Below are 12436 nucleotides of genomic sequence, written 5' to 3'. Positions count from 1 at the left end.
GGGATGCAGGTGATAGGGGAGACAGAGCAACTAAAGAAGACAGAGACATAAACCATGAGACAGAACTCAAAGAAACCAAAGACTAAGTATAAATAATATAATAAACTCAAATACCCTGGGTCAACGACCCAGGCATCCTAACAATTCCAAGGACTCAAAACACAAAGATGAGGTTTAAGAGCATGAGGCTTACTATTCAGTAGTGCATTGCAAGAACTCTTCTAAGCCTTTGGAGGTGAACAAAAATTAAACTAGTCTTGGTTTCACAGCATTTATAGCCTAAACTAAATTGCAATGCTTGTCCCCAGCCTAGCCTGACTTGTGCATATCATCATACCCCACATGTCTGAAAGCCTTTTCCCTCTTCCCTCATTTTTATTAAGCCTTTGGGCCCATTTAGTTACAATGACAGTCAAACTGTACTCGCTAAATGAAAAACTTTGTAATGTGTTGGTGTCTGTATTGCATATTTTTACTTTTGGGACCACTTCCAGTTTATTACTACATTACAACAGCACTACAGGTGTGCTTCTGTGTCAGTGTTTCTGCATTTCGTTTGTGTTTTGCTTTTGTTTTATCTTTTGTTTGTTTCCCATTTGTTTTTAAATCCCATTCTAGAGACTTCTGTCTGCTTTTAGAGCACTTTGAATGCCACTGCAAAACCAGTACAGAAGAACTGAAGTATAAACTGTGAAAGATGACACTTGCTTGGGGTAATAATTTTACAGTTGGTTTGGTTTTCTCTTCTAAATTAGTTCAGCTAATCTGAGGTTGTTTTTAAAACCTGTCATTATTTGCCTACATGTGTTCTTTGACTTCTTTATACTGAAGCCAGTATCTAGTAAAACAGAATTACACTAAGAGATGAATTTTTTTTTTCTTCAGACAACTCTAATCTATACAGCCCTTTCTCAATCGGCGGCACGTGTCAGCGTGGAATAACTGGAGTATAAATGATGTTCCTGTCAATGTACCAGTGCTGAGACAGTGAATCACAAGTGGCAGGTACATAATAAGAATCTTCTCCACCTAGGGCTCCAGAGGAGAATTTGATTGGAAAACATCTATAGCAGACAGCCACATCATTAACTGCAGTCGTGGGGTTGTTATTTCGGTGATACTTCAGCATGGTGACAGTATGTGTGTTTCTGTTTTCATACATGACACTATGTGGGTGATCTTTGTTTGCATTTATGGAAGCATCCCATACAGTATATATATATATATATATATATATATATATATATATAGATTGTAAATCACGCAGTCAAATATGTAGGATATCGCTAATCCTGCTTTACATATCTTCCTACCTATGTGTAAACAAAAGCATTGTGTGTGTGTGTGTGTGTGTGTGTACATGTGGGGATTCAGCTGCTTGGAGAACAGTGTGTAGTGGGCAGCAGGCTGTGAAATTTAATCTCAGTGTGTTAATTTCACAGCCTGGAATACTGGGCTGGCAAAATCCCATTGCATCATTGAAGCACTGGGATCCCCCCCCCCCTCCCCTTTTTTATTTTTACAGTGGTTACCATGGTTACTACAAGGAAAACCTAAATACCATCAAAGCTATGCCACCACCTGTCTGCACAATGATATTAGCTTGACTTGGCCAGATCCAGCACATGTATTTTCTATTTTTGGCCCGTTTCCTATTTTCTTCTCCTGTAAATAAATGGAAAAATCACAAATGACAAGAAAACACAGCAGTTTGGTCCAAAATGTCTAACATATTGAGGTTGGAGTCTAATTCTCCTGATGACAGGCCTAGATGTAGCACCAGTCTAATTGTCTTACATTTTTACAAAAACTATCCAGAAAAGTGAGCAATCTATGTTAAAACTGGCCACAAAAATACTGACAGAATATAAAATTGTCGCTGATATACATTCCTGCGATGTAGAAAGTTTTCACAGGACTCTATGCAGAGAAATTAAGTAAATCCCCATAACTGAGTAGCTTATAAAACCACCTATGGCAGCAATTACGTAAAGTAATCTTTTTACTTGTCTCTCACTATGAAGTGAGACGTTGTCAGCCTCTCACATCATTGTGCAGGAATTTCAGCCAATCTTTCATTTAGGTTTGTGGGCACATTTGACTCAAAAGGCTACCGAACAAGCCTAAATCGTCATCCCTCCAAGACCGTGCTTGACAGTTGGAGAAGAAAAAATAAAGATGAACTTTTGCAAGATCTCGCAAAAGTTCATCTTCATTTTTTTTTTCTACAGTGTCCCTTGCGGGCCTCCGTAGCTTTGTCTTGTTGCATGTGCATGATGTCCTCTTGTGAGACCTCTCTTGACTGCGGGAAACGTTTTAAATCCTCCTCCATATCTACTCCGTGGGCCCTTCTGTACGGACAGAAACAGAACTATCAAAAAGTAGCGGAGATCTCGCAAAAGTTCATCTTTTTTTTTCTCCAATGTCCCTTGCAGGGCTCTCTAAGAAGCAGTGGTTGGTTCAAATGCAACTTTCCAATCCATGCTATTTTGTTTCTTTCAGGGAAAAGATTATTTGGATGTCATGAACTTTAACATTAACATGCTAACAGAGGTGATTTGAGTCTGACATATAGCCTTTAGGATTTTTTTTGTTTGTTTTATTTCTTTTTTTCTTTTTTTTTGGTTTGTTTGTTTTTGTTGTTGTTTTACAGAGATGTTTATGCTTGGTAATGATCAGTTAAGCAAGTGTATTTGATTGGCACTACATGATCACCTCAAAGCAATACATTTGTGCTTAGATTTTTACAGGACTAATTAAAACCCCGTGAATACTTTGTTTTCCCTGTAATATTGCCAGTAGCATTATGCTATTATGGGCATTTTGTAAATTGGTAATGGTAGTGTTGGATATTTAATGATGTATACTGAAATTTGCATGCAGACAATTTGTGGTCACGCAATGTAGCCTATTACAGTGGTGGTTTGTTGAGTCTAAGCATGCTAATTTTAACTCTGGCAACTAGTCTGGCAAAAAAAATCTAAGAGTGGCCTGAAACATGACTAGACTGTAGACATCAGTACATATCTTTATCTCTTCATATAACTATTTATCCTACTCACAAATAGCATTGTTTTACAGCACATTCATTTTGGAATATAAAATTTTACATGTATTTTCTAAATTGCCCTTAAGCAGTGACATTGATGATTACCTTTATATCTGTTTATTTGTAAAACTAGAGGAAACATTTTGTAAGCCAGTGTTAACTGCTTAATTACTCTCTACATCACAGAGTAAATGGTGGATGAATTTAGCTATGTCGCAACAGTAGCAGCAGCAGTAATTGTTTCAGTGGTGCTTAAATCTGTGTATACATCTCTAGTGTGAAAATTAAAATGTTTAAAAAGCTGAAATGTAATTATGAAGGCAGATTTCATATTGAAAGTCTGGATAGTAGAAACCTAGTGTGAATTCTGGGTTACTTCAAGCCTGAAGCTAATATATTGGTTAGACTATCTACATTTCAGTTCATGTGTAAAGCCACCCACACTTTCAATGAAATGCTTCCTCTTAAGGATGTTTTGCATCAGTGTTCTTGTGCAGAGGTACATGGAGATTTCCACATCTTCTGGCATTCAGAAACAATATCAAATTGTCACATAAACAAGAGAAGTGAGTCTGCAGCCAAAAAGACAGCGATTAAATAAGCATATGCTGGGTGTTGTTTATTGTGATAACCATTTTAATTGAGCTCTTGCTCCTCTCTTTCCTGGTGATTCCTGCTGCAGCCTGCTACATTCCCAAATGAGCCGTTCTGCCATCTCTCAGTGTGATTTGGCAGTGAGACACACAGCACCAGTCAGGAGTTACATTAGTCAGCCCATCTGCTCCTTACAAACTGTGGTTCTCACTTCAAAGATGTCTCTCACGCCGACTTCTTTCAGGGAGATGCAAGCTTGATAATGTGCAGTAATAACACAGCCTAATATTAAGAAATTATCAAATACAAATAAAAAAGAATTACAAGTATGTCGGCATGATAGTGATGACTTGTTGATCAAATCCTGAATCGTACCTGTTGGAATTGTAGGTACAGAATTTTTGTGCTCCTGTATAGCTCCATTTAATGCAGCAATAATCAGTAATTTCATCTTCTCAAATATTAGAATTGCCTGCTTTGCATTATAGTGGATTGAATCTTTAAAGTCAGACATAATCATAGTCTTAAGCCAAACAAAGCATACATAGAAAGCATAACACAGCATGTGTTTAATAGTTATGATGATGTTTCATGTATAAAACAGCTATTAAACACAACACTTGTGTATGGCAGTCAATCCAAGACCCATCACTGTTAATTCTGTTAGTCATAGCTCCACCTTAAACAACCTGTTCGCAAAATATACGACCAAACTCAGTCAACAATCAATCAAAGTGACTTTATTAGCATCCAAGCCATGCCTGTGGTCTCTTTGTTATTGAGAACTAACTTGTGTGAGGTAGGCATAAAGCAATAGGGCAGTGCTCAGGGGGGTCATTCTCTGTAGCCCTATCAATCCATTACGGTGGAGGGTGTCATAGACGGGCAGAGTTTCTCAGCAGGGACCTCTAATCAAGCGGGCTGGATATTTTTCTCCAGAATGTGACTTCTTTCTTACCCAAGACGTTCACACGTCACTGCAGGGATGAAGTTTGGAATAGCAACAGAACATGTATTGTTTCACATCCATGACTACCGCTGTAATCTTTTATATTTGGATGACATTAAGTCATATCCCTGTGGACAGCATGGCTGCTGCTTGCAACTGTGCCTTGGAGCCTGATAGAAATTCATATTTGGTGCTGTCTGTGTTAAAGGTCAGATGATGCTAATCACAAGTATTTGTCATTCATCAGTTGAGTTATGGGATTTGCGTTTCTGTACAAACATTTAATTTTATTTGGGAAAGGCTGAGTTTACTGGTCTCTGTCTGCTTTTGTTTACATGCATGTGTGTAATCCACATCAAAGCAAAATTAAGTCCTATATATGTATGCACTGGTAATGTTTATGCGTTCAGTGTTTGTTTTCAAAGTGCAACACCATGACATTAAGGCACATGAATTAATGTGAAGCCGAGTTCCTTGTTGTCCTCCGTATGTGTCACACTTGTTTTATGCATTGCTGAAATGGTAGCTGCTCGCAATTCCTTGCCAGTGAGGCAGACTTACAGAAGCATACAGCATGTATATTGCAAAATTCTTAGCATCAAGGTTCTCAAAGTACAGTTGACATGTATTGCCACTATTGTTTCCACTATTACGACCTTATCTACTTGAAACTACAGTATGTTCAACATGGATTAGTTGGCTATTAGTATGTGTTCCAGTGTTGCAAATATTAAGAATTATTAAGCACTTATTCTGCTTTACCATATATTACAAATACTGCAGATGGCAGGATGTAGTGCTGTGGTTAGCACTATCACATCACAGAAAGAAGGTTCTAGGTTCAAACCTACAATATACGCTAGGTTAACTGGGGATATTAAATAAGCTGTGGGTGGGCTGTAAAAGTGTGATTATCCATCTGTCTGCCATGTCATGGACTGGCATCTTTAGACCAATTTACAAGAGTAAGACTTACTTATATGTGTTGCCATGGCAACAGAAGAAGTGTACATCAATTTTCCATATTGTTCTAAATTAATAGTATTATAAATAATAAATAAAATTGTATTCTAAAATTGATTTTGTTGTTTTTTTAAGTTGCTTAATTTCTATAGTTTTTGGTGTGATTTGTGAGATTGGTCTTTCTTTAAGTGTCTTTGTTATATTCACAATAATTAGCAAGCATTACTACAAATCATAGGACACCGAATTTTGATCAAAGCTTGGAAAAGACAAAAAATACCACAATAAATCGGTAGAGAAAGCCATAACATGTTAATGGTAATGACCACTGGGACATAAAAACATGGCTTCTCTAAAGTGACTGTGAGAATCCTGACTATGAACTCAAAGGAATTCGATGCTAAAGCGAAAGAACACATGGCGTTTCACTGAATATGCTAGATCCATATAAAGATCCACAGCCCCAAAGCCACCGCACTCGGCCATGGCTCAGACCATCCCTCAGTGTCCTCAAGTGTTTCAGCTAAGAGAGCACAGACAGCTGCACAGTTACCTCCAAAGAGAGTTGAAATTGAAACGGAGGCAGCCACTGACGCACATCAGCAACTGAAAAAGCTTGAAAACCAAAGAAACCTCAAGGTCATCGAAGCAAAGCGCGGACTCTATAATACGGATGAGTTAAAAGGAAAGAGTGAGAGATGCAGTCCTGTGTACAATAAAGGATCCTAGTTCACTTTATCTATTCGAAGTTTCAGGAAGGAAAAGCATGTTTAGTATAAATATAGGAATTGATGATGGTCACTCGAATTTCAGATTCCAAAATTTTTGTATTTGCAGCTTTTTCAGTGGCACTCACAGAATTGAGATCAGCACACAACAGCCCACAATGGGTTTCTAACTTTTGACAAACAGATAAGATTGCATTTGATCGGATTTGTGATAACTTCCATGCTAGTAAAGATAAAAATGCAGTGACAAGGTGGTAAAATACAGAGAACAAAATGGAGAAAAAAAACAAAGAGTATCATTAAAAACGTTTACTGATGTGAGGTATAATCTCCAGGCTGACATGACTAATATTGCTTTAATTAAAAAAAAGTTTTTTATTATCCAAATTAATTAGAGTCTAGTCTTTTTTTCTAGATGGTGGCCTTAGACCTGAAGAGACAGTACTACAAACAATATGTCAGAAGGTGTTGTTTGGGATGAACCATTGTCCATCACTCTGGACCCAGTGCAAGAGAGTTATGTGAATGACTTAGAAAACCTTATTGTGTATTCATAGGTAAGTGAGTTCACTGTGCCTGCACCAAGCTCTGTTATTGTGAACAATAAACTAAAGAAATTATAAGCCTCGGGGCTAACAGAAAGCATTTTTGGAAAGATTCACAAATAGTACCAGACTACATCATTAACTTAGCTAAAAGGTTTCGTCTCTTCATCCCAAACTGTAGAGAATTAGAGAAACCTTTGACCCCTGAGCTTGGCACCAGATCGTGGTCAAAACTGATCAAGTCATAATTGGCCTCATGGCAGCAGAGCTGATTAACTAAAACTGGCTCAATCGACCTGAGATCCTATGCAAGAGAGAAACAGTTAAAAAGCAAAACAGCTTAACTTCCTAAGACCCGAACTCTTCCATGGTATGCATTTTAAAGTTCTCTTTGATATTTGGGCTGATTGGCACCTGATGAATGTAAAAACAAAGAATTACCAGATTTTTATTTTTATTTTTTTACCTAATTTTTGTTTCTGAGAAAAATGAGATTTTCATATGAGGATATTTGTTTAAAATTTGAATAGAACAGTGGCAGTATAATGTCCTCGTAAGTGGATATCAGGCCCTTGTAGAGCAAAATGTAGTATTTTGGTCTAGACAACCCAAAATGTCATCCCCACATATGTGGACGCCAGGTCCTAGGAGGTTAAGAGCGGTTGGTAGGAACAGTTGTAAATATGGCAATCCAAGTACTGAATCAAGACTCCAAAGTAAATAGTTTTTCACACCCAAGGTTTTCAGAATAGATGGTGAATGGTTCTCGATACGAACTGTGAACATCATTGATCAGATTCAACAACTTGTAAAGTGTATTAGGATGACAGAACCTTTAAATAAGCAGGAAAAGAAGAGCACACTTATTCTCATCAAGCTTTCACAGCAAGATACCTTTAAAGAAAAGTTGCACAAACTCAGCCAGAAATCTGGTAAGCTGCCTCGTAGCCACCAAATGTACCAGCTTGACCTAATCTTCAAAGATGATATAATGAGAGTGGGAGGACGACTGAGGAGAGCATCACCACTTCTTAATCTGCGACACCCGACATGCTCTGTCCAAGAGATGTCATCACATACTTCATCCTTGTTTACAATCACTTTAAAACACACGGAGACAGAGGACAAACACTGAATGACAGAGAGCCAGTGAGGGTTTTTCCTTCAGTAGCCCAGCACATGAGGCAAAGAGTCCCCTGTAGGAGAGCTAATGGGCCACCTCAGGAACAACAGATGGTAGATATTTCTAGCAACAATGTTAACTCTTCACCAGCATTCATGTACTGTTGCATGGACTTGGTCCATTTCATACTATGCAAGGTCAAAGGAATGGTTTAGATAAAGATGTTGGTAGCTATGAAGGCAGCATAAGCAGAAACATAGACACGGTGGACACAATATTTTTGCTTATCAGTAAACAGGTTTGCCATTTTAGTATTTGATAGCTTATGATTATGACATATTAACTGCCTCAAGTTGATCAGACTGAATTTGTCGTAGTGCTTTTTTGATATGGACTTATAGGGGAACAAGCAGTTCCAGTCCGCATTTAACCCCTTGTGTGGCTGCTCAAAACTGTGGTAAGAAAAGCATTGTTGCATTATTTATGACCTCGACCTTCACTGTGACTTATGATAGCTGTGTCAATGGACAGTGTGAATGCTCGATGATTCTGTGCGGGATCGCAGCCAATGCACCACTGATCGATAGATGCTGGTCTCTCTCTCTCCCTGCCTCTATTGATCTACCAGTGTGAGCCTGTGAACCAGACTGAACAGTTAGAAAAAAGCCTCGGTCCTCATTACTCAAAGAGCAGTCCAAGCACTGTCACTTCTGATGAAAACCATCCTCCTTTTCCTCTGACACCGTCGACAATGTTGAAGAATGAAAAATGCAGTTATGATCTCTGGGAAGGGATTATTATATTAAATTCTCCTTCAGACCAGACACAAAATATCATTTGTATTGTCACTTAAAATTCCAGCTTCCACCAGAGTTAATAAGTCATTTTCTAACTTCCCAGACTGATAAAAGGCTATCTTTAGCGGATTTCAGCTCCAGAGGTTTGGATACATAATAGGTCTGTTTTATTCTCAGCAGGCAGCCAATAGATAGAGGGCTTGGAAAATTAAGCGAGTGACTTTGTGGAATAGAAATGCTTTTAAGCGTTTATAAATGCATGTGATATTGGAAATAAGCATGTGCAGAACATATCTAAAATCTACCAAGAATTCTTGGCTTAAGTTAAAGACGACAAACCTCCTGCAGTGTTGACAGTTTTAAAAACTGTCTGACAGCTTGGCTAATTTAGTGATGGCATCTGAAGGTGAATTTATTAATTAAAGTTTATTTTATTAATTTTTCTTTGTCTTTCGTAAACAATGCAATCAGGAAATGACTTTTCCTGTATATAAACAACCAACTTTGCTACTCCCACCATAACGTGTTTTGTTTTTTTCTCACAGGGTCAAAAGCCAAAAGCTGGTTTAATGGGCATTTATTTTTAAGTTCAAGTGATTCTCCTGTCCAGGGTTGAAACTTTATGTCTGTGTTTTCATGTTAAACTGGTTCATTTGCATTTAATAAGTGGCCTTGCAGTTAAAAAATGCACTTGCATTACATGCAAACAGACCGGCTCCTTTCAGTTCTGATATGTAATGTGTTCATCCCTCAGTGGGAATGTGGAAAAAAAAACAACAAAACTCTTGGTCCACCCGCTCCTGCACGAGTCGGACCGGAAGTTATGTAACTTCTTCAACTTAACTCCTTGTCTTTTTACAAAACACTTGATGTTTTGTTGCCATGGAGACAAAGACCCAGACAAAACTTCCCATGCGCACTGATTTGCAACCACTGGGAGACTTTTAATAGCAGCATAATATTCTTGCTGGAAAGGATAATTTTTTTTAATCAAATTTATGTGCACGTTATTAACAGTGGAGTGGGAGTGAATTGGTGTAACTAGAGATTACACTAAAATTACTTAAACATGACCAGACTTCAAGAAATTCAGTTATATAAATAAAGCCACGTGAAGTTCCGCCCCACAGCACTCCACTTTTATTCTTTTTAAATTAAATGGAGAAGCAACGTCTATTCATGACTCTATCTTTAAGCCCTAGATGAGCATTCCCACAATAATCATCCTCATCACTGTATATATATATAGTAGTGGTATAGCAGGATGTGGAAAGTCTTCTTAGTATGTTCCCTCTTATTAGCATAGTATAATTTTTGTTGTAAGTAGATGATTATAGCCACTGCTTATCAACTTACTAAACACTTTCTTGATACATTTATTAATTATTTTTCTTTCATTTTCTTTAGGCTGTCAATTTTTCCCACACTCCAAGTATGTGTTTTCAGATTTCCGACTTTTTCCAACTACCTGTCTAAAAGTCAAAGACAGTAAAATAGATATAAAAAGTTATAAATCCTCAGATTTGGGAAGCTGGAATCAGCGCTAATGTGAAATCTGGATCAGGTTAGGGGTCCTGTCATTACATTGACATCAGGTTGGACTGATATCTTTTCTGTTATGCATTGTTTTTTCACATATCAAAATGTTTCATATGCTATCAAACATTTTTTATTTGAGGCCCTGTCAGATAATTCTTCTAGGTAATGGGAACCACATACACGCATTGTTTTCACTATAAATTAAATCAATGGTTCAATATTGGGCTCCATGTAAAGTGGCCAAGGAAAATCAGCTATAAGCGTTATTGTTCTTTTTATTTATTTGTTTGTTTGTTTGTTTGTTTGTTGTTATCTTTGACTGTCTAAATTCTACATCAGGACTCTGTGTTTGCTGACTTGTATTGACATTTATTAAATGTCTGCAATCAGAACTAGCAGCATGAAATGGTAAAGTGAGTCACTTTATTATTTCATTTTCACAATAAATGTTAGTAACGTTAAAGCTATTTAAATGAAATAACTGTGTATAACTGTGTGTTCTACAGCAGCAGTCCCCAACCCCCGGGCCTCGGACCGGTACCGGTCCATAAGTCGTTTGGTACCGGGCCGCGAGAGTTGAGGCTCAGGTGTGAAATGTATGGTTTTCTGGGTTTTTATCGGTTTTCAGCGTTATTTTGTTATCGTTTTTATCGTTTACTCGGTTTTCCTTGGTCTTTTCACGTGTGTTATGAATAAATTTTCTTTTTTTCGGTACCGGTACTAGTTTTATTTTGTTGTATTTATCCCCGACACCTTAAAGGCCGGTCCATGAAAATATTGTCGGGCATAAACCGGTCTGTGGCGCAAAAAAGGTTGGGGACCGCTGTTCTACAGCATAATTGCTGTATTGAACTATGATTTTTAAAATGAAATGCTCTTCAGATGTTGCAGTCTGTTGCTGTAGAATATGAGAGATTAGTAAGAAGTAGGGTTTCTGTCAGTGTGGGAAGTAGTACAAAGCTGGATCAAGATATTTGATCAAGAAGGGTCAAAGGGGGGTCATTTTATTCTGACCTGCAAAGAAGAGGAGATAAGATTGATATTGGACTGAGGATGATGTAAAGTCATAAGGACAAAGGAGGGTGTCCAGAACTGAGATACTGACTTGGAGAAATGGCGGTGCTGTTTGTGACCTGCATGATCACATGGTCACAAACACACCAGCCAAGTGTCAATAAGTTAAGTAACTCTGCTTTTTTATTGATCACTTTGGGCATGACAGTGTGTGTTTTAAGAATGAATAAAATGTGTATGTGCACCATCATTAAGGCTGTTCTGTTTGCTTCCACACTTTGGGGGCAAAAATGTTATACCTTTGTGATATTAATATTTTTGCACCTTGGTGTAATTTATTTCTTAGCTTATACATACTACCATTAATACAAACAGACAAGTATCATGACTGTTGTGCCAACTGGGTTCTTAAAAAAATCTTATTAAGCCTTGATCTATGGGGTAGGTGGGTCTTTGAAAAAAAACAGTTAGACACTGTTAGATCTATTACGCAGAATGGATATTTGAACAGTTAGATGAATACTTTTAGTTTTATCATGGCGAGTCAAGATTTTCTTTGGAGAAAAGAAAAGGCCCTTCTTTGGGAAATGTGTTACTTCCAGGTCCTCACAAAAGAGAATTAATGGTACTGTTGTTCTTAGACATCTACTTAAAAAGATAAATAAGCTGATTTTTTTTTCTAAAACTTGATAAATTCATTACTACAGAACTATACCACTTGTCTTTTTTATATTATGATGTCCCCCCCCCCACTCCCCCACCTCCCAAGCAGTGGTGGTCAGTAGGTTTTTTGGATCAGTGTCATCCGCTTTAAGAGGATTTTCTAAAGTATGTTCGTAGTAGAGTACTAGATGTTGCCGCATTTGGGGAGAAGAGAGGCTCAGCTTTTCCTTTGGTGTTCACATGTTGAAATGAAAACCTAGAATGGCAGAACAACAAAAGGGTGCATTGTGCATTAGCCTTGAATCCCATTTGACCTCATTAACCCTGCTTGTCATCCTAAACCACAGACGGTGACAGACTCCTTTGATGAAGCCTGTCAGGATGAATTAGAAACAACACTGATTTTGCATTTTCGTCATTAATCGCAGCCGTAACAAAGACTGACACTCAGACTCTTCTTTGAGGCGATTCT

This window comes from Simochromis diagramma, unplaced genomic scaffold (genome assembly GCF_900408965.1).
Source record: "Simochromis diagramma unplaced genomic scaffold, fSimDia1.1 OVJJ01000320.1, whole genome shotgun sequence".
Taxonomy (NCBI): domain Eukaryota; kingdom Metazoa; phylum Chordata; class Actinopteri; order Cichliformes; family Cichlidae; genus Simochromis; species Simochromis diagramma.
Note: the sequence above shows the minus strand (reverse complement) of the source record.